Source organism: Pogoniulus pusillus, chromosome 6, assembly GCF_015220805.1.
Source record: "Pogoniulus pusillus isolate bPogPus1 chromosome 6, bPogPus1.pri, whole genome shotgun sequence".
NCBI lineage: Eukaryota > Metazoa > Chordata > Aves > Piciformes > Lybiidae > Pogoniulus > Pogoniulus pusillus.
The window spans coordinates 41,219,712-41,246,041 of NC_087269.1; the positions used below are offsets into that span (position 1 = coordinate 41,219,712).

Here is a 26,330-nt window from a genome sequence, read left to right on the forward strand (position 1 = left end):
ACCAGGGTCATGGAGCTACTCTTTCTCTAAAGTCTGAAGCTCAGCAGCAGTTTTGGAGCAGCCTTACCTCATGCAGATGTATGTCAGCATTAAGAACCCACCAGGGAAAAAAGAACCTTGCAGTCAGTTGGAATGTGTATTTATCACATCTTCACAGCCAGGACAAATTATAGAGAGTCAAGAGAACCACACAGTTGTGAGGCTGGAAGAGACCTTTGAGATCATCAAGTCCAAGCACTCACCTAGGAGCAGAGATGGGATTGTGAGTTCGAAGTTACAGACACTAAACCACATCTCTCAGCACGAAATCCATGCAGCTTTTAAACACCCCCACAGGTGGAGACTCCACCACCTCCCTGGTAGCCTGTTCAATGCCTGAGAAGCCTTTCTGTGAAGAAATTGTTCCTCACATCAAACCTAAGCCTTCCCAGGCACATTTTGAGGCCATTTCCTCTTTGTCCTGTCACTTGTTGCATGTGAGAAGAGCCTGAATCCCCACCTAACTCCAACCCCCTTTTCAGAGAGTTGTAGCCAGCAGTGAGGTCTCCCCTCAGCCTCCTTTTCTCCAGGCTGAAAAAAAACCAGTTCCTTCAGCTGATCCTCACCAGACCTGTTCTCCAGACTCTTTACCAGCTTCATTCCCCTTCTCTGAACCTGCTTCAGCCCTTCAGTATCCTTCCTGGAGCGTGGGGCCCAAAACTGAACCCAGTACCCAAGGTGTGGCCTCACCAATGCCAGGTAGAAGGCCACAATCACTCCCCTGGTCTTGCTGGCCACACAGCATCCTGGTTTGGATCAGGAGTGATTTGCTTTCTTGGCCACTTGGGCACACTGCTGTCTCTTTTTCAACTGGCCATCAATCAATACCCCCAGGTTCTTCTTCCCCAAAAAGCTCTCCAGCTACTCTGCCCCAAGCCTGGAAGTTGCATGGCGTTAGAGTGGCACCCAACACTTGACCTTGTTGAATCTCCTACTGTTGGCTTCAGAACATCAATCCAGCCTGACCAGATCCCTGCAGAGCCTCCCTGCCCTTCAGTTAAAAGAATCAAAATGGTATTGATGCCTTTACCTTAGCACAGAAGAGGCAGCAAACCTTCAGCCATTAATCTGCTTTTCCTTGTCCCTAAGCAAAAGCTGAGACAAATCCATTGTTCTGCTTACTGTGCCCTGCCAGATCTTTTCTTCTCCTTTCCTGCAACGACAAAAGTCTGTTTTATTGCCTCTAATTAATCAGCAAGACTGCTGAAGAATAAACTGAGTGAGGTGCAATCTCCAGCTGACTTGCAGCAGGACATCAGAGGAATAATCCCCACGTTGCAGGTGGCCAAGCCCCCAGCCCACACAGGCATTTGACCCCTGACACTCCCTTCTGGTGCTCTTAGTTTCAGGAAATCACAGAAGCCCAGGGTGGTGGTGGGTTGGAAGAGATCTTTGGAGATCATCCAGTCGTTGGACTGATAAAGCAGAGGCACCCACAGCAGCTTGCCCAGGATCACAATAGCCAGGTGGGTTGGGAATCTCTCCAGAGAAGGAGACTCCACAACCTCTCTGGGCAGCCTGCTCCAGGCCCTTTGACATCTTTGGAGCCTTGAGTGGACTCCTCCAGTAATTCCCTGTTTTTGTTGCACTGGGGAGCTGAGAACTGGACTCAGGACTCCAGATGCAGCCTCACAGGGGCAGAGGAGAGGTGGAGAAGCTTCCTTAACCTGCTGGCTACCATTTTCTTCATGCAACCCAGGAGACCATTGGCCCTTGTTGTCTAACAGCATCCCCAGGTCCTTCTCCACAGAGATGCTTCCCCCTCACCTGTACTGGTGCAGAGAGTTATTCCTTCCCAGGTGGGAGACCCTCCACTTGCCCTTGTTGAACTTCATGAGGTCCCCTCCACCCAAGTCTTCAGCCTGTCAAGGTCCCACTGAACAGCAGCACAGTCTGACAGGAGGTCAGCCACTTCTCCCAGTTCTGTATCATCACCAAACTGGCTGCAAGTCCACTCTCCTCCTTTGCCTAAGTCACTGGTGAAGATTTTAAACAAGACTGGACCCAGTCCTGACTCCTGAGGAACACCATGTCCTCCAGGCTCCCAAGTAGACCCTGATCACAACTCCCTGTCCTTCAGCCATTTCTCAACAAGTTCCTCAACTTTTCTCTTTTGTTTCTAATTGTGGACTTTGCTGACCACTCCATTCATCAACATGCCATGGCTTGTGCTTCCCTGGCACACAGCTTCTTGCTGTGGTCATGGAGATGTCAAGTGATCATGGAGATACCTAGGGGCCATGGAGATGTTGGGTGAAGGGCCTGGAACACAAACCCTATGAGGAGAGGCTAAGGGAGCTGGGGGTGTGCAGCCTGCAGAAGAGGAGGCTCAGGGGGGACCTCATTGCTGTCTACAATGACCTGAAGGGAGACTGTAGCCAGGTGGGGTTGGTCTCTTCTGCCAGGCAACCAGCAACAGAACAAGGGGACACAGTCTCAAGTTGTGCCAGGGTAGGTATAGGCTGGATGTTAGGAGGAAGTTGTTGTCAGAGAGAGTGATTGGCATTGGAATGGGCTGCCCAGGGAGGTGGTGGAGTCATCATCCCTGGAGGTGTTGAAGCAAAGCCTGGATGAGGCACTTAGTGCCATGGTCTAGTTGACTGGCTAGGGCTGGGTGCTAGGCTGGACTGGATGATCTTGGAGGTATTTTCCAACCTGGTTGATTCTGTGATTCTATGACTTGCATGGAAATGCCTAGTGGCCATAGAGATGTTGGGCAGAAGACTGGACCTGATGATCTTAGAGGTCTTTCCTAATCTTAATGATTCCATGATCCTGTGTCCTGCACCAGCCATCACTCCTGTCCTTTGTCTCAAACAAGATATTTGGTAGCTGGCCAAATTCAGAAGAGGTTAAAGAAGCTCTGGGAGAACATCTGCATGTGGCAGAACACCAAGAAGTCCTATAGCTGTGAATAAAGATGCTCCCACAAAGGCGACGGGAAAAAAGGGAGCTGCTTTATTTATCAGGATTGATTTCCCTGCAAGAAAAGCAGAGTCCTAATCAGGACAGAGGATGGTGCTGGAATGTAAAACAGATTTGCATGGAGCCTTCATTTCCCTCAGCACAGATTTTCTTGCTTTTATTCACTTTGGAGAACTTTAAAGAAGCCTTTGCAGGGGGATGAACTATTTATTAGTGATAATCATGCAATAACTCAGCTTTAGGATGCAAAAAAACCCAACCAAACACCAAACCTAAAACCCAACACCACAAAATTCCACTAAAGACAACGATGAAAAGAGCTTTTGAAACATCTTTTCTGTGTGGGGTTTGAAGGAAGCTCATAGGATCACAGGATTTTAAGGGGTTGGAAGGGACCCAAGGAGATCATCAAGACCAACCCCCCTGCCACAGCAGGACAATGCTATCTAACACAGATCACAAAGGAACACATCCAGACAGGTCTTGAAAGGCTCCAGAGAAGGAGACTCCACGACCTCCCTGGGCAGCCTGTGCCAGTGCTCTGGGACCCTTACAGTAAAGAAGTTCCCCCTTGTGTTGAGACAGAACCTCTTGTGCTGCAACTTACACCCATTGCTCCTTGTCCTATCCCAGGGAGCAGTGAGCAGAGCCTGTCCCCTCACTCCTGGCAGCCTTCAGATACTGATAAACATTTACCAAATCCCCTCTAAGTCTTCTTTTCTCCAGACTAAGCAGCTCCAGCTCCCTCAGCCTCTCTTCATCAGCTATGCCCTCCAGTCCCCTAATCCTTCTCGTAGCCTTCCAATGGACCCTCTCCAGCAGATCCCTGTCCCTCTTCAACTGGGGAACCCAAAACTGAACACAATATTCAAGATGAGGTCTCAGCAGGGCACAGCAGAGGGGCAGGAGAACCTCCCTTGATCTGCTGGACACACTGCTCCTCATACACCCCAGGATCCCATTGGCCTTCTTGGCCACAAGGGCACATTGCTGTGCCATGGGTAACTTGTTAGCCACCAGGACACCCAGCTCCCTCTCCACAGGGCTGCCTTCCAGCAGATCACCTCCCAGCCTGTGCTGGTGCAGTTTGTTATTCCTCCCCAGGTGCAGAACTCTGCACTTGTCCTTGTTGAACCTCATCTGGTTCCTCTGTGCCCAGCTCTCAGTCTGCCCAGGTCTCTCTGGATGGCCACACAGCCTTCAGCTGCATCAGCCAAGCCTCCCAGCTTGGTGTCATCAGCAAACTTGCTGAGCAGACACTCTGTGCCCTCATCAGTGTCACTGATGAAGATGTTGAACATGGCAAAGTTATATTCTAAGTTTTCATATCAGAACTTGGTGTTTTGGTTTTTTTTTAACTAAAAGCCTTGCCTGTCTGTTCTCTACAACTCCCTGAAAGGAGGTTGGAGTGAGGTGGGGGTTGGGTCTCTAGTACCTGCTGACAGAACAAGAGGAAATGGCCTGAAATTGCACCTGGGGAGGTTCAGATTGGAGGTGAGCAGAAACTTCTTTCTTGCAAGAGCAGTCAGGCATTGGAACACATTGCCCAGGGAAGTGGTGGAGTCCCCATCCTTGGAAGGGTTTCAAAGCAATGGTGCTGAGGGACATGAGTTAGTGGTGAGAAGAGCCATTGAAGAGGAGGCTTGAGCCCTGCAGATGGTATCCACGGGCTGCAATCCCTTGCTGGGCAGCTGATGGTCCCCTGTCCTGGCTGCGCCTTCCCACAGCTGTTTTGTCAGATATTCTGACAAAAGATGGCAAAGCACCACTGAACATCAAGCATTTGTCTGAAGGAAAGCTCACATCATAGCTCAGGGTTCAGGTGGCCACTAGAGGACTGCCAGAAGCATTCCATGGAGCCCTCTTCCTTCCCAAAAAGGAAAGAAAGGGAAGAAGGGAGAGAGGCTGATAGATGGGAAAGAAACACCCCTAGATGGGATGGAAAGAAGAACAATGCCATGGAATAGAGACACAGACACAAATCAACGTGTAAGCCAAGCCCTGGTGGCATCAGTGGTGCTACTGATGTTTGGGACAGGCACTGGGTAAGTCCCAGACTGCACTCAGCAGCGGATAGGAACAAGATTCAGGAGCTTGATTCTGGAACTGGATTCAGGAGCACAGCAAAGGAGATGGAAGGCAGAAGGAACAAAGTCCTCCTGGGACAGTAACCAGTGAAGAAGAGGCTTGGCCCTGGTGATGCCTCAGCTTTCTCCTGCAGATGTCATCCATGGGCTGCAAGATAGTTGTGCTGGCTGCTTCTCCCTGCAGCTGCCCCCCAAGTGTGGCACAAGCTCTGGCAGTGCCTTGGTGTGGCCAGGAGCAAGTCTCAGGCAAAGCCTTTGTGCAGCTCAGCCTTTGTCAGGAACTCTTTCCATCAGCTTGTCCCTGCTAGAAGCAGCTCCTGGCTGTGCAACCCTGCCCTGAACTTCAGCAACTGGAGCAGAGCCTGAGCTGGGAAGTGACAGCCCTGAGCAGAGCCAGCTGACACCAAGACATTCAGTTAGTTTGTTTCAGCACCAGTCAAAGCTCTCCATTTCCATATTTTCCTCCCCAGGCAGCCAGATGCCAGCAATTTCTGCAGATCCAGCAATTACTGAAGGATTTATACTACAGAAATTAAGAGGAATCACCCATTAAGAAATATCCTGGGGTGCTCCACGTTCAGGGTTTTTTCCATTGTCATCAACCTTCTCACTGGAAGGTTTCACTCCTTGGAAAACTTTTTCCTCTGGTGTGCAAAACAGAGAAAACACCAAGGAAACGTGCCAGCTCAGCTTTGCCCCTGCCTCTGCTCTTCAGTACTCATTTCTCTTCCCCAAAGAGTTTCATTTGCCCACAAGCTTGAGAGCTTCTGTCAACGCCAGCACTGAAAGAGGGAGTCCATGCACACACACAGGCTTGAAGGGTTGTGCCAAGCAAGGTACCTTAAGCTGTAATTACTCTGAATCAGCTCCTTCATTTCTTGTCCCAAGTAGAATTTCATGAATTTAGTGAGATTTGGCCAATGATAAAACCAGCTATTGCCAAAGGCCAGCTCAGAGCCACTGCCATGGCTGTGCTGCAATACCTCCACTGTGCCCCCACCCAGGAAGGCAAAGCAAAACAGCCATTCTGGGCAGAGGGAAAGGAATTCATGGACATCCAGGATGCACTGCTGACCTGGGCAGAGGGAAAGGAATTCATGGACATCCAAGATGCACTGCTGACCTGGGCAGAGGGAAAGGAATTCATGGAAATCCAAGATGCACTGCTGACCTAAGACATCAACCGAGGTACAAGCACAGTACAGAGGTCATCCCTTGTGGGATGCTCAGCAGAAGTGCTGGAATAAGAGAATTGTAGGATATATCTGGTTGGAAGAGATCTCTGAGATCAACCAGTCCAACCATAAACCCAGCACTGAAGGGTCAACACTGAACTATATCCCTAAGCACCAGGTCCACAGACTGCTGGAACACGCCCAGAGAAGGCAACTCCACCACTACCCTAGGCAGCTCATTCCAACATTTGAGAACCCTTTCAGTGAGGAAGCATTTCCTACTCTCCAGTCTAAACCTCCCCTGGAAGTGGCACATCAAACTATCACCTCTTGTCCCATCACAACAGGCCCTGCTCCTAAGTCTGTCCTCAGCTTTCTGACCAGCCCCTTGAAACACTGCAAGGCCACCAGAACGTCTCCCTGAAGCCTTCCCTTCTCCAGGCTGAACAATTCCAGCTCTCTCAGCCTGGCCTCATAGCAGAGAGTTCCACACCCCCTAACCCCCCATTCTTGCTGTGATCTCCTCTGAACCCTCTCCAACAGGTCCAAGTCATTCTGGAATTCCATCTGGAAGTTGCTCAGGCAGACTGTTCAGGACAAGTGTTTTCCAGTCATTCCTAAAGCCAGTCATTTTCTTTGACTTGAATAAACCCCAACTATCTGAAGGATGATCCATCCTTACCACCCCAAGCACCCACTGCTATCACCCGGCAGAGATGCGACGCGATGTGGTCGTTTCAGGTAGCAGCGTTGGCTTCACTCACCACAACTGGACACTGCCTGCCAAAACCACCACTGGTAATCACAATCATTTCATCTCAAATTACCTTTTATTTCTTCACACAAATATCACAAGCTGGTGTTCAGAACCTTTGGCCAGGTCTCAAAAGCCAACAAGGCAGCTCAGCATGACCACAGCTGCCCAGCTTTTCATAGAATCATAGAATCAACCAGGTTGGAAGAGACCTCCAAGATCATCCAGGCCAACCTAGCACCCAGCCCTAGCCAATCAACTAGACCATGGCACTAAGTGCCTCATCCAGGCTTTGCTTCAACACCTCCAGGGACAGTGCCTCCACCACCTCCCTGGGCAGCCCATTCCAATGCCAATCACTCTCTCTGCCAACAACTTCCTCCTAACATCCAGCCTATACCTACCCTGGCACAACTTGAGACTGTGTCCCCTTGTTCTATTGCTGCTTGCCTGGCAGAAGAGACCACCCCCCACCTGGCTACAATGCCCCTTCAGGTAGTTGTAGACAGTAATAAGATCACCCCTGAGCCTCCTCTTCTCCAGGCTAAACACCCCCAGCTCCCTCAGCCTCTCCTCATAGGATTTGTGCTCCAGGCCCCTCACCAGCTTTGTTGCCCTTCTCTGGACATGCTCCAGCACCTCAACATCTTTCTTGAATTGAGGGGCCCAGAACTGGACACAGCACTCAAGGTGTGGCCTGAGCAGTGCTGAGTACAGGGGAAGAATAACCTCCCTTGTCCTACTGGCCACACTGTTCCTGATGCTTTTGCTGATTTCCTTTTCTCTCTTCAATTTTACCCTCTCCTAAGATGTCACAGGCTCAGAAGGTTGAACAAATGCAAGCTCTTCTGAGAGAAATGTGTGCTTCATGCTGCAGCTCAGGGCTATTGTGCATCTGCATCTCTACCTCCTGGACAACATGGAGAAGAAAACCTCCCACCTTTCCAACCTGCAGGAGAAACCCTCCTTCATCTTCATCACACTAGAGGGGTTGGGATTAGCTGATAGTTAAGGTCCCTTGCAACCCAAACCATTCTGTGAATCTATGAATCTCTTACCCATGACAGTGACCCCTGTGCTCTCGGGCAGGCACCTGTGATGGGCAGGAGAGAAGGCAACCTGTCAAGGGATCAAAGTTATTCTTCTTCTGATCTTAAATCATAGAATCAACCAGGCTGGAAGAGACCTCCAAGATCATCCAGCTCTTTACTGACACAAAAAAAAAGTAAATTAATAAATACAAATTGCTACAAAAGCAAGGAATTTTAAGGAAAAAGAGCAATGAAGACCTCCACACCATCTGCTCTGCAGTGCTGGGGCTAGCTCTGGAGTCCTCAGCACAGGAGAGACATGGACCTGTTGGAGCAGGGCCAGGAGGCCTCTACCATGCTGGCAGATGTAGAGTCATAGAATCAAGCAGGTTGGAAGAGACCTCCAAGATCATTCAGTCTTCAGCTTTCTGAGTCAGAGCTCAGTCGAGGTGAGGTCACCCTCCTAGAGCCTTCATTCTCCAGAGGGGCACAAGCCACACAGAATCACAGAATGTTAGAGGTTGGAAGGGACCTCCAGAGATCATCAAGTCCAACCTCCCTGCCAAAAGCAGGACCACCTAGATTAGTCAGCACAGGAATGCATCCAGGCAGATCTTGAAAGTCTTCAGAGAAGATTCCACAACCTGCCTGAGCAGCCTGTTCCAGTGCTCTGAGCCCAGCATGCAGGGGAAGTCTGAGGTGTTTTCGTCATCAAAAGACAGGCTTTGGGGTTTTAAGTGAGATCCAGAGCTGCAGGTTGACAGCTTACCACAGGTAACTCCCTTGGTATTCACTCCACGTTCCAGGAGTGAATTTATGGATCCATCACAAAACCTTTGGGGAAAAACAAGTGGGACATAAAATGCCAACTTTGCTGGGGCATTAGTGTATCTCATCATCTGAAACATCCATCCTCAAACCAAGCTCTTACTGCACTGGAGAAGACAGCCAAGCATCTTCCAAGGGTGCTTTGCTACTGATTTATACCCTGCAAGACCTTACTCCAAAAAGCTGCTACCTGTCAGCAGATGTTGGCTTCTGGAGTGGCTCCAAAAGAGCATAAATCAGGCAGCAGGACCCAGAAGTATGGACAAAGCTTTTAGAAACTCTTTGCATTGAACAAGACAGCAAAGAAAAAGTCAAGCAACCAAACTCCACTTCCACACAAGAAGGGCAGCAAATCAGACACCACAAAGTTCACTTGAGCCAACAAACTTCATCCTGTTCATGGCTCTCAGGGAAAGTACAAGCTGGAAAGTGCAGAAGCAGAAAGTCAGAGCCTGGGCTGGGAGCTGCACTGTCCATGCCCATGAGTGCCATCAACAGCATAAGACCAGGAAGATCCTGGTGATGATCCATGAACAACACAATAAAAGTCATGTTTGGGACATAATTTCTGCAGGAGAGAAAAAAAGAGATGAAGGGTGGAGAAGAAAACACTGCCAGTACAGCCAATTACAGCGAGGGTGGTGAGACACTGGAACAGGTTGCCTGAGGAGGTTATGGATGTCCTCTCCCTAGAGGTGTTCAAGGCCAGGTGGGATGAAGCCTTGAGCCACCTGCTCTAGTGGAAGGTGTCCCTGCCCATGGCACTAGGGTTGGAACTAGATGATCTTAAATTCCCTTCCCATTCTTTGATTCAGTAATAAGACAAATACTCAGCAATAAGCAGGTGTTTATCTTCTGCCTGTGCTCTTCAGGGTCAAAGGAAACAGCTCCCAGGTTTATTGCAGAAGCAACCTTTTGGGGAAGAAAGTGTTCCTCATGTCCAACCTCGATCTTCCCTGGGGCAATCTGAGACCATTTGCTTTTGTCCTGTCACTTGTTACTAAGGGTAAGAGACCAACCCCCATCTCACTTCAATCTCCTTGTAGAGACAGAAGGCTCCTCAGCCTCCTTTTCTCCAAGCTGAACCACCCCAGTTCCCTCAGCTGCTCCTCACAAGGCCTGTTCTCCAGACCCTTCCAACAACTTCATAGTCCTTCTCTGGACCTGCTTCAACCCCGCAACATCCTGCTTGGAGTGATGGACTCAAAATTGAACCCAGGATTTGAAGTCTGTCCTCACTAATGCCCAGTCCCATGGTCCTGCTGGCCACAACATTGCTGATGGAGAACAGGATGCTGGTGGCCTTCTTGGCCACCTGGGCACACATCAGCTTCTACTACATCTGCTGCTAGCCAACATCCCCAGCTCCTTTTCCACTAGGCAGTTTCCAGCCACTCTGCCCCAAGCCTGAAGAATCCATGGGGTGGTTGTGACTTGCTGCAGGACCCAGCACTTGGCCTTGTCGAACCTCATTGCACCTACCTCAGCCCACTGATCCAGCCTGGCCAGGTCTCTCTGTAGGGCCTCCCAACCCTCCAGTACATCAACACTGCCACCCAGCTTGATGGCATCTGCAAACTGACTGACAATGCCTCGAGCCCCTGTAGCATCCCCTGCTTCTAACATCAGGAGGGAACAGCTTTTCTTGGAAGCAAACTGCTGGAATTGGTGACTCTTTGCCCACTGGTGGGGCATTCTGGAAGTTCTGGTGATCCCTCAGACAAATGCTCAACTGCCTGCAGAGGTTCCACACTTAGCATCACGGTTCATTAAAGCCTCTTGGGAAGTTTATGGGCTGGCTTCTGAGTGAGGCTTTTTACTCCTCTAACTGCTCCCCAGCCTTTGCACTGAACACCCTCTGTCACTTCCAGAACATTCACAGGCAGGTGGATGCTTTATGAGTCACCATAACCACCACCAAATAGCCCAAATGACTTAATGCACCCTCACAGCTCAACACAGAGGAATACCAAAAGCATCTCTAATTAAATAGGACTTTTTTTTTTTCCAGGAGCTGTAAATGGTGGGGGTTTGTTTATCATTTATTAGAGAAGCTCTTGACAGGTAGCCAAAAAAGCCCTAAACTCAAGTGGCTTCATATTTCACCGGAGGGTTTTTAAAGCTGAGAGTTTTAAGGGATGTTTTTGGAGAGAAACAAAAGCATTTGGCACCAATGAGCATAAATCAAACACCCTGGATCTCCTGTCTGCACCCTCAGCAGTGCAGCAGAAGCTTTGATGGACAAATCTGGGCTTGAAACCCTGTCCAAAAGGTGTCTTCCAGCTCTTCTGCCTTAGGAGAGAGCTTCCCACCATTTTCCTGTGTTTTAAAGGGTACCTAGCAGCAGGATGAAGACTCTCTTTGTACAAGGAATGTCATGGAGAAGACAAGGGGTGATAGAGACAAGTTATTGCTGGGGAGATACCCACTGGACTCCAGAAGATGTCTCCCCATGGCAACAGTTGGACACTGGAATCATCTCCCAGGAGAAGTGGCGGATTCCTCTATACTGGGCAGTTGCTCCAGCACCTCAGTGCCCTTCTTGGACCAAGGGGCTCAAAACCAACCTCAGGAACCAAGGTGTGACCTCACCAGTGCTGAGGGGGATAATCCCTGCCCTGGTCCTGCTGCTCTCAATGGGCCTGATCCAAGCAAGGATGCTAGTGGCCTTCCTGATCATCTGGGCACATACTGGCTCATCATTGTCAGACAGCTGTCGACCAACACCCACAGCTCAAAGAATCACAGAATGGTTTGGGACCTTAAAGATCATCTAGTTCCACCCATCCCTGCCATGGGCAGGGACACCTCATACTAGACTGATTTGCTAAATGCTCTCTAAGAGGCTCAATTTCCACCAGGCAATTTCCAGCCTCTCTGCCCCAAGCTTGGAGCATTCCTGAGGTTGTTGTGACCCACATTCAGGACCTGTCAACTTGGCCTTGTTGAATCTCAACTCATTAGCCTTGGCCCACCAATCCATCCAGCCTGGCCAGGTTCCTTTTTTGCCTATACACATGAGGGATAACCACCCAGCAGCTTTGCACAGAAGAATCACAAACCAAAGGTGATTAAAAGACCAACAGCATCATCCTGACATTAACCAAGAGTTGCTCCTGTAGAACCTACTCACGGCGTGACCATCTCACAGGTGCCTGGCTTCACAGCTGGCACGCAGCTTGTGCTAGCACTGCTTGGGTTCTCCTAATAAAAATGTGCAATCATTAAGTGGGATTTGATTCAATAGAAGAACCATCATTCTGCTTGCCTCTCCCAGGAGGCGACTCACTGATCCTGGTCTCACACCCATCAGACAGAGAGGAAGGATTGAAATTGGTTTGCCGAGCAGATGGCACCACGGAGCAGCCCACAGGGACTGCTTATTCCTCGGGATTAATTCACTCACCTCAATGCAATGATGGTTTTGCCTCCAGGGGGAGGTTTTCATTGCAGGCTGGAGAGATGTGACAAAAAGGTGAAAAATCCTGAAGCCCCAACTCATGACTACAAACGAGCTTCGACAGGAAACAATTTTTTCCCCATATAACAGAGGTTTGGGTGGGGGAAAAGAATTCCTTTCAGTGAAATGGTTCTGTTTTGTTAACCCTTCCCCCCCATCACACACAGGCATTTTGAAGCTGTCAGCATCCTCTCCTCCTGCCTCTGCGTGGCTGACTCTGTTGGTACTGTCATGACAAAGATAATTTTAAAGTATTGCTGCTATTGATCCTAAAAGTGGAGTGGCCTCAACTTGAGTGCCATCAGGAACCCCCTTTGGCAGGGGAGTCAGTCCCAGGCATTTTCCTTCAAGATGACAAAATAACAGAACCCCAAAATCCCAGCATGGTAGAGATTAGAAGGAAAAATGAAAGCATGGAACAGTTTGGGTTGGAAGGGACATTAAAGATCATCTAGCTCCAACATCTGTTATTTTGTTCCTGCAAGAAAACCTGAGAGATTTCATCTTGGGTCACTCTGAACCATGATATAATTTCACTGGGTTTATGTCTGAAGAGCAAGAACCAGCATCAAGGTATCAGGACATGGTTTAGTGGTGGCCTGAGTTGATGCTCAATGGTCTTAAAGATTGGGTGGAAGGGACTTTTGAACATCATCTAGTCCAATCCATCCCCTGCAGTCAGCAAGGACATCCCCACCTAGAGCAGGTTTTCAGAGCCCCATCAAGTCTAACTATGGATGTTTCCAGGAATGAGGTCTCCACCACCTCTCTGGGAAACCAGTTTCAGTGTCCCACCATCCACATAGTAAAGAATTTCTTCCTAATGCCCAATCTAGCTCGACCTTTCTCTGCTTTCAAACCACTGTCCACTGTCCTACTGCCTCTGTAAATAGTCTTTGCACATAGATCTTTTCCAACCAAAATGATTCCATGACTCTATGATCTTTTGGTCACAGGTGAGTTTTCAGGAGCTACTCTTGCATCAATCAGCAGCTCCCAGGTACCACAGCTCAATCTCCTTCCTGATGGCTGAACTCTACTCCCCACTGTGCAGAAGGACCTGCTCAGAGATGGAATTAATGAGCTGCCAGACTTTATCCAAGTCCTGAAATCAGCACAAACCAAGAAACAAGGCTGTGCTGACACACTTGGGCAATTCACAAGCCACACCATGCAGTAACAGCACAGTATTTGCACTTGCTTTGTTACCTAAGCACCAGCTGTATTTATTCTCATTAACTTGACTTATATTTTTAACAAAGCATGGGACCACTAATTACACAAAATGCTGACTGCCTGGTGAGGACCTACCTTCTTTTCCTTGAGGCCAACAGGCAACAAAATTAGGATAGAAATTTTTCCTAATCTCCACCCTAAACCTCCCCTGGCACAATTTCAGGCCATTCCTTTTCATTCTACCTGTGTCAGTGGGCAGCAAAAAACAACCCCAGAGTACCTGCGTCAGCGAGCAGCAAAGAACAACCCTAGATTAACCACTTCTTCTGCAACAGAAATGGGCAGGAGCAGGTAGGAATGGACAGGAGCACAATATGCAGTGTGGAGTATTTAACATCCTTGTCACTGGTATGCACAGTGGAATCGAGGCACCCTCAGGAAGTTTGTGGTTGACACCAAGCTGTGTGATTGACAAACTGGAGAAAGTGGCTTCCTGAGCAGAGCCTGAGCTGGGAAGTCCCAGCCCTGACCAGAGCCACCTCTGCTCCAGCTGACACCAGAAGAGCATGTTACAAAGTCAAAATCTTTTATGAAGAGACCAGAGATGGGCAGAACCAGACTAAAGACTCATTTCTGAAGGTAGCCACAGCTGTAGAGTGTTCTCTCCTTTTGCAGCTCTCCTCTCTCCCCATGCCTCTGCTAAAGGTTCAAACATAGTTTAGGAAATCAGAGCAGGAGCTGATGCCTCAGCTGTGCCAGCACAGGGACCTACAGACCATATGTTGCATCCATAATGGCTGGGTTTAACCAGCAGCTCCTTCTCAAGTAGCCAGCATCGAGAGAGCTCTGCCTTGGAGGCACCACAAGGAGAACTCAAGGGTAAACTTGGAGAAATTATTCATCACTGGGTCATTGAGAGGCACCATTTGATCTTCTGAAGGCTTACATTTCCTTCTTTAGTGAATAAATTCAGCTGAAAAAAAATACCTTTTGTGACTTAAAGGAGCAGGTTCTGGCTCTAGAAACCACAGAGAACACCAGTGAGGCACATGGGCAAACTGTCCTACCTAGGACAAGGTTCAACAAGGATCCTGTACTTGGATCCATGAATGCTCCATGCTTGGGGCAGAACCACTGGAAACTGCCCAATAAAGACAGACTTTGGGATGCTGGTCAACAGCAGCTGAAGAGGAGCCAAGGCAGCCACCAGCATTCTGGTCTAGACCAGCAACAGTGTGGCCAGCAGGACCAGGGCAGGGATTGTCCCTGTACTGGGCACTGGTGAGGCCAGTTCAGTTTTGGGCCACTCACTCCAAGGAGGACATTGTGGTGCTGTAGCAGGACCTGGGGCCGTTGAGCCTGGAAGAGCAGTCTGAGAGGGGATCTTATGGATGTTTATAAATAGCTGAAGGTTGGGAGCAAGACAAAGGTGACAGGCTCTTTTCACTGGTGTCCTGGCATAGGGCAAGGGGCAACAGTCACAAAGCAGACCCCAGAAAGCTCCATCTCAATGTGAGATGAAACTTCTGTTGTGTGAAGGTGCTGGAGCCAGGTGCCCAGAGCAGTGGAGTCTCCTTCTCTGGAGACTTTCAAGACCCATCTGAATGTGTTCCTGTGTGTTCTGCCCTAGGTGACCATGCTTTGAAAAGGTACTGGACTCAACGACCTCTAGGAGTACCTTCCAATCCCTGCCCTTCACAATCAGTTGTTGCCTCATTATCCCACCAGCACCAGAAACTGTCCCAGCACAGCCCCCTGCCCAGCAAACAGACCAACTATCCAGGGTGGAACTCATCCACAACCACTTCCAGCACTCCTTGCTCTTCACACTTGTCATTTCCTGAGGAAACCACCTCACCTGTACCATCTTATCCAGCCCTCCCATGCTGTGGCACAATAAGATAGCTTAAAAGATCCCCCCAGGCAGGATAGTCTGTACCCTCTTAGGCTGCATTTTATCTCTCCTCTGATCCTTCCTCTAGTTGGAAATTAGATCAACTCTACCAGAAATGGTAATTTTCCTCATCTCATTTTTCTTGCTGCACAAGAAGGGCTTTTTAACTCCTTTCCTGTAGGCAAAAAGAGATCAGAAGCAGCGACTGCAGATTTCAAAGGCTTTCATACTTGGAGGAATAGCTCTCTGCACTGAGCCACCAACTCTTCTCTGATGTTACCCAAACCACTACTAAACCACAGGCCACTCATTCAGGTCCTCATCATTCGGACCTGAAGGGCACTACAAGAAAGCTGCAGAGAGACTTTATAAAGGGATTTGTAGTGATAGGATGAGGGGCAGCAGATTTGAGCTGGAAGAGAGGAGAGTCAGACTGGAGTGAAGAAATCTGTTACAGTGAGGGTGGTGAGACACTGGAACAGGTTGTCCAGAGAGGTAATGGGCACTGCCTCCTTCAAGGTGCTCCAGGCCAGGTTGAGCGTAGCCTTGAGCATCCTGGGCTAGTGGAGGGTGTCCCTGCCCATGGCGAGGGCATTACAATTAGATGACTTTTAAGGTCCCTTCCAACCCAACCCATTTCATGACTCTGTACACACTTCTGACTGCTGGTTACCATGTTCATCTTCAGAGCCCCCACCTTCAGAAAAAGGAGACACATGAAAAGAAAACCACACAGCAAAGGGTCAGAGCCAAGGAAGACGAGCAGGGTGGAGAGCCTCGGAGCTCTGCCTACAGATGCTGTTAGAGCTCAGGTAACTTCATATTCCCCTGAGAGCACCCAGGTAGTAAAATCATAGAAACATAGAATTGTTTGGGTTGGAAAAGATCTCTCAGATCATCCAGTCCAAACATCAGCCTAACACCACCCTAGACACTGAACCATGTTCCAAAGTGCCAAGTCCACCCTTTTCCTGAACATCTCGTTGTCTCTGGGACTGTTCAAGGCAAGATTGGACGTGGCACTTGGTGCCATGGTCTAGCCTTGAGCTCTGTGGTAAAGGGTTGGACATAGAATCAACCAGGTTGGAAGAGACCTCCAAGATCATCCAGGCCAACCTAGCACCCAGCCCTAGCCAGTCAACCAGACCATGGCACTAAGTGCCTCATCCAGTCTTTTCTTGAAGACCCCCAGGGACGGTGACTCCACCACCTCCCTGGGCAGCCCATTCCAATGGGAAATCACTCTCTCTGTGAAGAACTTCTTCCTAATATCCAGCCTATACCTACCCTGGCACAACTTGAGACTGTGTCTCCTTGATGATCTATGAGGTCTCTTCCAACCTTGGTGATACTGTGATCTCCAGGGGTGGCCACTCCACCACCTCCCCAGGCAGCCTGTTCCTGTGCCTGACCTCTTTGCAGAAAAGAAATTGTTCCTAATCTCTAACCTAACCCTCCCTCAGCACAATTTCAGGCCATTTCCACTCATTCTAGCACCTGATACTGAGGAGAAGAGACCAAGCCTCACTGGGCTCCAAGCTCCTTTCAGGAGAACCTCTTACATGAAACAGGAGAGAGAGAAATCAGTGACAAATTCACATGCTTCAGGGTCTGATGGCAAAATAAAATGTCTTTGAAAAGCACTTGCAGTTGAACTGATTAAGGAGTAATTTATTTCCCTAATTATTTGTAAATAATAAATGGCTAAACAGTTCAGTTTATAATTAAGCAGCTAATTCTGGAAGTTCTCTGCTTGATCTGAAGATCAGCAGATTTGAAGTGTCACACTTAATAATTTTACACCTTCTGCCTCCTTCAAAGGGCTGAGTTGGTTTCTGCTGCCATCCCAGCTCTTCTGGGGCACAGACACCTGGATTGCATCCGAAGGAGGAGAACTCAGCAGCATCAAGAGAAGATGATACCAATAAAGTCACAGGAACCACATTGCAAGCAGAAGCAGAACTGCTAGGATCTGCTCCCCAGTGGGACTTAATTCTTTCTAGTTTACATCATATTTCTCCATAACGCCACCAAACCATGTCCCTCAGCATCACATCTCCGTGGATTTCAAGTTCTTCCAGGGATGAGGCTCCACCACTGCCTAGCACAGCCTGGGACAGACCATAATCACCCTTCTGGGAAAGAAACTGCTCCACATGTCCAAGCTAAACCTCTACTGATGCGTCTCAAGACCATCTCCCCTTGTCCTATCACTTGTCCATTGGGAGAAGAAAGCAAGCCCTACCTGGCTCCAAGCTCCTTTCAGGGAGTTGTTAGAGAGCCAGAAGGTCTCCCCTCAACCCCTTCCTCTCCAGGCAGAATAACAACTCCAGTTCTCTCAGCTGCTCCTCACCAGACCTGTTCTTCAGATATAGTGAGGAGCTTCACTGCCCTTTCTCAGCTTCATGGGCTGCTCAGGGAGGTAGTGGAGTCACCATCCCTGGAGGTGTTCAAGCAAAGCCTGGATGGGGCACTTGGTGCCATGGTCTAGTTGACTGGCTAGGGCTGGGTGCTAGGTTGGGCTGGATGATCTTGGAGGTCTCTTCCAACCTGGCTGATTCTATGATTGCACTTCACTGCTCCCACCCCAACCCCTCAATGTTCTTGGAGGGGCCCAAAACTGAAGCAAATATTCAAGGTGTGCCCTCAGGAGTGCTCAGACCAGAAGGACAATCACTAAAACAGATGGCTATGGAATCCCCATCCTCTGACAAGTCCTCTATTGGTAGCATGCAAGTTGAATGAGTTGCATGTGATAGTTGGAAGCTTGGTGCTCCAAGACAGCTTGAATATTCATTTGTATTTCTCCTGCAAGGGAGCCAGGCAGACATTAACAAAAATGCAATTACTGCTGACACCTCAGCACTCAGCCCTTGGCAGGTCAGAACAGAGAGACAAGGCAAGAGGGAACTTGAAGCTACAGAAAGCCAACTGAGAAAAGTCAAAGTGCTACTCTTTGTTCCAGAAAGGTGGATTCAAAGTCTGAAAACACAGGAGACCTGAGGATGGTAAATCTCAAACAAACTCTAGGCTCCCATCTTTCCAATCAGTGACTTCTGTAAAGCCACAGCATTAATGACAAACCAGCTGGGACAGGCACTGAAGAGAACCTCAACTGTTTGAGCTACTGCACTTTGTTCTTTTCGTGTCTTTGAGCCCAGAGAGAAGGCAAAAAGGATTTGAGCAAGGAATGGAAGCTGAGATAAAGATGATGATGAGATAGGCATAGAGATGGGGACAGCAGGGGGGGTAGAGGGAATAGAGTGGGGGGACAGGGAACTGAGGCCACTGTCAAGAAGTACTCATCACCCACAATCAGCTCCACCACCCAAAACCTCAGAAAATGGTCCCTACAAGTCCTGTCAACGAGCTGGAATAATGAGATAGTTCTCTGGTCTAAGGCTGGGAAGAGCTGAACTTCAGGAAAAGTCCAGTTCCAGGTGTACTGCTGAAAGCTCCACAGAATTCCAGCATGGTGGGGCTGGGAGAGACCTCTGGAGATCATCCACTGTTTTTCCTACAGGTATTTTCCAGAGCCATGTTATTTATATCTTATGATTGGGGGGAAAAAAAAAGGTTACATTTTTTTCCCTTCTGTTTGCTGTTGATAGCAAGTGAGAAAGATTTTCTAATTCATTAAAAAGCTCATTTGTTACTTTCATTTCTAATTAATGTTGCCCCATTGTTTTCTATAGTTACTCTGTGTCTGAAAGGCTTTGCTTTGGATTAATCCAAAATCTGTATCTGCCTGGGGTGGAGGAGGAAGGGACTAATCCTGATTCCACCAGAGACACAGAGTGAAGCAAACAGCAGCATCTTCCTAGGCATGAGATCACAGACTCATTTTGGTTGGAAAAGGCCATTAAGACTGAGTCCAACCATTGCCCCTGCACTGTCAGGTCACCACTAAACCTTGTCCCTCCAGGGATGGGGACTCCAGCACTGCCCACAGGCAGCCTGGGTCAGCTTTGAAGAAATTATTCTCCATGTCTAACCCAAATCTTCCCTGGCACAGGAGGAATTCATACATCCCATATTGCAGCAACAATGAGGTTATTTAGCCTGGAAAACAAGGAGGCTAAGGGGAGACCTCATTGCTCTCTACAACTCCCTGGAAGGAGCTTGGAGCCAGGTGGGTGTTGATCTCTTCTCCCAGGGAAGAAGAAATAGGATGAGAGGAAATGGCCTCAAGTTGTGTCAGGGGAGGCTTAGGTCAGACATGAGGAAAAATTTCTTCCCCTTGAAGGTTGTCAAAGCCTGTCCCAGGCTACCCAGGGCAGTGAAGGAGTCCCCATCCATGAAGTTCCAAGGCATGAAGATGTGGTGCAGACAGATGTAGTTTAGTGGTGACCTGGCAGTGCTGGGTTAATAGTTGGACTATGATGACCCTAAAACGTTTTCCAATCAGAACAATTTTATGATTCTATCATAGTAACACAGAAAAAGTGTGAAACAAACACACAGACTCCTTGTCCCCCCAGGAAATGCCCCCCTCAAGGTGCAGTTTGCTGTCAAAAGCACAGTGATGACAAGAAGCATCTTTGCCAGCATCAGCAAAAGGAAAGGGTCATTAGAAGAGCCAGCAGAAAAACAGGGCAACAATGACAGGGTGTTGAGCTGTTCAGATTATTGTAACTCAACAGGGGAAGATAATGACCTGTGATTTGAGGTAGGACCTGAGGGACCCCTCTGTATGGCTTTTACTTGCTGTGTCTCATCTGTGCTGAATGTCATTTCCTCCCTGCAGCTGAAAGCAGATGCTGTCACACCAGCCCTGACATTTCAGAAAGGAAATTTACCTTTAGATCCCGTGTTTGGATATCCCAATTTATTGTAGAATCATGGAATAGCAGGGATTGCAAGTGACCTCCAGAAATCAAGTCCTTGCAAAGCAGGATCATCTAGGCCAGGACACACAGGAATGCATCCAAATAAGTCTTGAATGTCTCAAGTAGAATCATAAAATCATAGAAGTTCCTACAGCAAAAAGAAATTCAGCCCATGGAAGGAGGACCTGCAGGTTTTGCACAGAGCATTGCCCTGCAGTAAAAGGTGGAGGATGAAGCATCACCAGAGAGGTAAAGAACCTGGTGGCCAAGAGAGATGGAGGGCCTGATCCTGCACAGAATGGACTATTGCCTCACAGTGCCCGTCCTTACCTACTGCCTGTGCATCCCAGGAATCAGCAGAGGGTGAGGAATTGATGGGCTGACTGAAGAGAGGGAGCAGGATCTGATAAATGGTTTCCTAGCCCAAATCCCAGCTGATTTGGAGCACAGCATCAGAATTTAGAAGTTTCACATACAGTCAAGGTTACACCACAACAGATGAGGAGGTGACCTGCTGGAAAGCAGCTCTGCTGAGAAGGACCTGGAAGTGCTGGTGAGCAACAAGGTCACTGTTAGCCAGCAATGTGCCCTTGGGGCCAAGAAGGTCAATGGTCTCCTTGGGTGCATGAAGAGGAGTATATCTTTACTTTGAGGCAAGAGTTCAGCCCAGCCTAGCCTTCTGGGATGTTATCACAGAATGGTAGGTGTCAGAAGGGATCTCTGGACATCAAGTCCAACTGCCTGACAAGACATAGTCACCTAGAGAATGCCACACAGAAGCATATCCAGGTGAGTTTTGAATGTCTCCAGAAATAGAGACTGCACCACCTCCCTGGGGAGCCTGTCCCAGTGCTATGCCACCCTTAAAGAAGTTTCTTCTCATGTTTAGATGGAACTTCTGGTGTTCAAGTCTGTGCCCATTACCCCTTGCTTGTCACTGGGCACCACAGAAAAAAAAGCCTGGTCCCATCCTCCTGACACCTACCCTTGAAACATTGATCAGCATTAATGAAGATGCTCTTTTCCAGACCAAAAAGCCCCAATTCTCTCACAGCCATTCCTCATCAGAGAGATCACAGAATCATTTGGGTTGGAAAAGCCTTTTAAGATCATAGAGTCCAACCATTGATCCATCACCACCATGGCCATTAAACCATATCCCTAAGTACCATTTCCACATGTTTCCTGAACACCTTCCAGGCTGGTGTCTCCACCACCTCCCTTGGGCAGCCTGTTCCAATGCCTGACCACTCTTGCAGGAAAGAAATTCCTCCAAACATCCAACCCAAACCTCCAGTAAAAGCAATACATTTATCTGTTCTTCACTGAGAGAGTCATTGGCTGCTGGAATGGACTGCCCTGGAGCTGTTCAAGGCAGGATTGGACGTGGCACTTGGTGCCATGGTCTAGCCTTGAGCTCTGTGGTAAAGGGTTGGACTTGATGATCCATGAGGTCTCTTCCAACCTTGGTGATTCTGTGTGATATTTGTGATCTGTTTTACAAGAGCCCTGGAAGTGTTTCTCAAGCGTTGCTCAGGATGGGAATCCTGTTCCTCTTGGCACAAAACATACAACAATGTTTTCCTAATAATCTTGGAGACCAGAGCTGCGAATGGGAACTGCAGGGAGGGGAAGATCTGCAACTCCCAAACACACAAATCTGAGCAGATCAGCACTGGGAGCTGGCTGGGTTGGGGTAGCCTAAAGCTTTCTCACTGCAGTGAAAGGTGGAGAGGCAACAAAGAGAAAAGGAACGCTTGGGTCTGCTGTTGCTTTGGAGAACATCAGTTTCAGAGGCCAGAGAAGAAAGCAGCACCTCCCTAGAGTGCTGGGACAATTTGACACTCCTGGGATGTGCTACACATGGAACCATTTGCGGGCTATAATCATCAACTGAGTTAATCCACAAGCATTACCCCACCTTTAAATGCTCTGGAAGTACAATCAAGGCTCTTGAAGGAAATGTTTCATTTTGACAGGTTCAGCTTTCCTGGAGTCAAGCTACCCTAAAAAACCCCACCCTTTACATTCCTCTAATGAGGCTCTCTTTAATATTTAGACCAAAATATTATGATTGCAATTATTAATTAGGCATTCCCCAAGCACAGCTTTATCTTTGTATTTGACTCATTTCCTGAGAGGGATCTTCATGAAAGCACCTGACAGCATGACTCAAGACATTAGACACAAAACCAATCTGTGCTTTCTCCACACACACATCCCATCTTCTGTCCTGAATAATTACAACTTAAATCAATCACCAAAAAAATCCATGGTTTACTCTCCAGTATCTCAGCCTTACATTAATATGGAAATCAATGTTTGTAGATGCAAATCAATGACTAAGTGATTCCTGGCCATTTGTATTCAGAAACAGCAGATTCCAACAGCAGGGGGAAAAAAAAAAAGGCAAAACCAAACACTGGTACCAGGAGAGAAGGTTTCCATTTTCAGAATTAGTCACTAAGAAATAAACAAGGTAGAAAAATCCAGGAGAAAAAAAAAATAAGACGACAACACAAATAACTTTTAAAATCAAACCAAACAAACACACACCACCAAATAAACCCACCAAACCCTCACCCACAAACCACACACCTCCCCCAAAAAACCCAAACCAAATCAGTAAACCACACACAAACCCAAAATCAAACCAAAAAGAAATTCAAAAAGCCAACCCAAAATCTTCAATCAAAGCCAAACCCCAACCCTACACTCACTAGATAAGCCCAGCACAGTGCCTGTTTGGAAATCATCTATGGCAAACTCCCCTGAAAAAAGGCAACACAGTTTGAGCAGAGTGGGAGATGAAATGGACATAGTGATAGGAAGTGGATAGAGACACAAACCCTATGAGGAGAGGCTGAGGGAGCTGGGGGTGTGCAGCCTGCAGAAGAGGAGGCTCAGGGGTGACCTCATTGCTGTCTACAACTACCTGAAGGGAGGTAGTAGCCAAGTGGGGTTGGTCTCTTCTGCCAGGCAACCAGCAACAGAACAAGGGGACACAGTCTCAAGTTGTGCTGGGGGAAGGTCTAGGCTGGATGTTAGGAGGAAGTAGTTGGCAGAGAGAGTGATTGGCATTGGAATGGGCTGCCCAGGGAGGTGGTGGAGTCACTGTCCCTGGAGGTGTTCAAGCAAAGTCTGGATGAGGCACTTAGTGCCATAGTCTAGTTGACTGGCTAGGGCTGGGTGCTAGGTTGGACTGGATGATGTTGGAGGTCTCTTCCAACCTGGTTGATTCTATGACAGGGATGGGGATAGAGTCACAGAACTGCTTGGATTGCAAAAGACCTCTAAGATTGTTGAATCCAACCATCAAGCCAACATCATCACCACAGCCATTAAACCATGGTCCCAATTGTCACATTCACATATTTCTTGAGCATCTCTAGGGGTGGTGACTCCACCACCCCCCTGGGCAGCTCCTTCCAGTGCCTGACCACTGTCTCCATGAAAAACTTTTTCCTAGTGGCCAATCTAAACCCACCCAGTCTTAGCTTGAGGTCATTCCCCTTTCTTCTGTCTCCAACTACCTGTGAGAAGAGACCAGCTCCAGCCGCTCCACAATGTCCCTTCAGGTAGTTGTAGACAGCAATGAGGTCTCTCCTCAGGCTCCTCTTTCTCAAACTAACCATCCCCAGCTCCCTCAGTCATTCTTCATTAGATTTATTCTCCAGGCCCTTCACCAGCTTCGTTGCCCTCCTCTGGACCCACTCCAGCACCTCCACCTCTCCTGTATTGTGGTGCCTAAAACTGAACACAATACTGGAGGTGTGGCCTCACCAGAGCAGAGTAAAAGGGGACAGTCACCTCCCTACTCCTGCTGGCCACAGCGTTTTTAATACAAGCCAGGATGCCATTGGCCTTCTTGGCCACCTGGGCACACTGCTGGCTCATATTCAGCTCCTGTCTAATGCAGCCCCCGGATCCCTTTCTGCCAGGCAGCTCTCCAGCCACACTGCCCCAAGCCTGTAGCATTGCTTGGGGTTGTTGTGACCCAAGTGCAGGACCTAGCAATGGTCAGCTCTGGATTAGCTCTTCACCTATGCCCAACACTTCCACCATCATCTTAGGTGCCCTCATTTTCCTGGGTTTCTTTGGCTTACTTTTTTGGAAAGACAGATTTCCTTTCTGACCTGAGATAAAACAACTTAAATCTTTGGGGTTTAAGTAGCAGCTCTGACAAAAACCCCTAGTTTGCATTTGCAGCATGACTCCTTTCCTGCATAAAACAACTCAGAAGAGCAGGGGTTGACCATGTTCTTCACCTGCCCTTCAGCAGCCCTGAGGGTTTTGTTCATCCCACTTTGAGCAAAGCCCTCCAGGCATGGGTTGAAGGAGAAATCTTCTTAAAGGCTGAACTGCTCTCTGAAGTGTCCTCTCTTGGTTTTGACAGCATTCTAGTAGCAGAAATCACCTAGCACCAACACTACAAGAGCTGTGAGCTCTCAGTTTTGCATGGTCTGGTGCCCTTGTATGCAAGACTGTAAAGCCTGCAGTAAAACATGATTCTTCTTTCTGCTCCAGCAGCAGAAAGGGTCAAGAATCCTGCAGGAAAGTGGACAACAGCAATGCTTTCAGGGGAGGAAACAGCCTTTTGTTCCTTCACCACAAACAGAGGACATGGGGACATAACCTCTGCAAGGCAGAGCATGCTCTGAAGTTGTCATAGAATCACAAAATGTTAGGGGTTGGCAAGGAGCTCTACTCCAAACCTTCTGCCAAAGCAGGATTACCTCAGGGCAGGCCACACTGGAATGCATCTGGATGGGTCTGAAAAGTCTCCAGAGAAGCAGACTCCCCGTGGTGGGAAAACACAGTAACTTGTAGTTGATGCAAGGCAAGCTCTAGACAGGTCAGGTCAAGACTTCAGCTTGGAATCATAAAACTAATTGCTTCTGCTTCTTAATGTTAACTTAATTTTCATGTACAGTTGTCTCCTGATTTATCACCCAGACCTCTTCATTACAGCCTATTATGGCCTTAGCTTCTCATAATTAGACATTTTGAACTACAGATCCATATCTCTTTCCTTCAGCTCAGATAAAGGCTTATCTCCCTCAAAGCAAAAGGGAAACATCACTGCCTAGAAGTACCCAGGACCATCACCCCACCATCAGTACCCACAACCTAAGTTTTCCACTCCCTGCAGCTCTGATGGATGCCCCCAGCCTGCAGAACACAAAGCCATGCTGTGCTTCCAACTACAACCCCAGCATTACCTCTACCCATTCTCAATCTTTCCTTATCTCCAACCTGTTTGGTGTTTCCACCTCGCACTCCCCTCGTGAGCTCCATCTCCTCTCAAGCCCTGCTTCTTCCTTGTTTCTCCTCCAACCTTTTTGTTGCTTCTCAAACCTTCCACCTTTCCCAATCCTTTAATCCTTCATCTACATCCATGCAGCCTACACTTACCTTCACATCACCTACACTGTGTGCCTCAAAAAAACCCAAACCAAACCAACAATCTAAACCCAACAAGCTGGGCTAACCTTACAGATCTCAATATCTCCCTCTGAAGACACCCCAGACTGCAGGTACCATCCTTTTTCTCTATGCAGAAAAGAGAACTTCAGTCTCAAACATCTGTTTGTGGCCTCTACCAGCCCTAAAAGTCCTCTGGCACCACACCAACTTCTGTTCCTACCCTGCACATCTGTCAGTGGTGGGAGGAATCTGAATGCTGAGAGGCAACTGGGTCCTGATCCCACCTTGTAAAATTAGCTCCATTTGTTACATGATGATCCTTTGTTTTTCATGCTAATAATTCTCTAGGCTCTGCAAAACCACAGAATCCCAGCTTGGTAGGCTTTCAGAGAAAATAAGCCTGAAAGTTGCAGTGAGGTGGAGGTTGGTTTCTTCTCCCTACTATCTGGTGAGAGAATGAGAGGAAACAGCCTAAAATAGTGCCAGGGGAGGTTTAGGTTGGACAGCAGGAAAAATGTCTTTCCTGCAAGAACAGCCAGGCATTGGAGCAGGCTGCCCAGGGAGGTGGTGGAGTCATTGGACCTGGAGACTTTTCAGAAACATGTGGACATGGGGAAAAGGGTTTAATGGCCACAGTGGTAGTGGCTTAATGAGCTTAGGGGACTCTTCCAACCCAAATAATTATGTGATTCTGTTCGGTCCAAA

The 26,330-nt window shown here is 48.3% G+C and overlaps 1 long non-coding RNA gene across 1 annotated transcript; it reads right to left on the bottom strand.

The window, feature by feature from the left end:
* Positions 1 to 73: 73 nt before the first annotated feature.
* Positions 74 to 24,999, bottom strand: LOC135176561 (uncharacterized). The gene is made up of 5 exons (XR_010302727.1): positions 24,935 to 24,999; positions 8,781 to 9,407; positions 8,039 to 8,073; positions 1,070 to 1,192; positions 74 to 242 (listed from the first exon to the last, which is right to left on the bottom strand). It is a non-coding gene; the product is annotated as an uncharacterized LOC135176561 (long non-coding RNA).
* Positions 25,000 to 26,330: the final 1,331 nt, after the last annotated feature.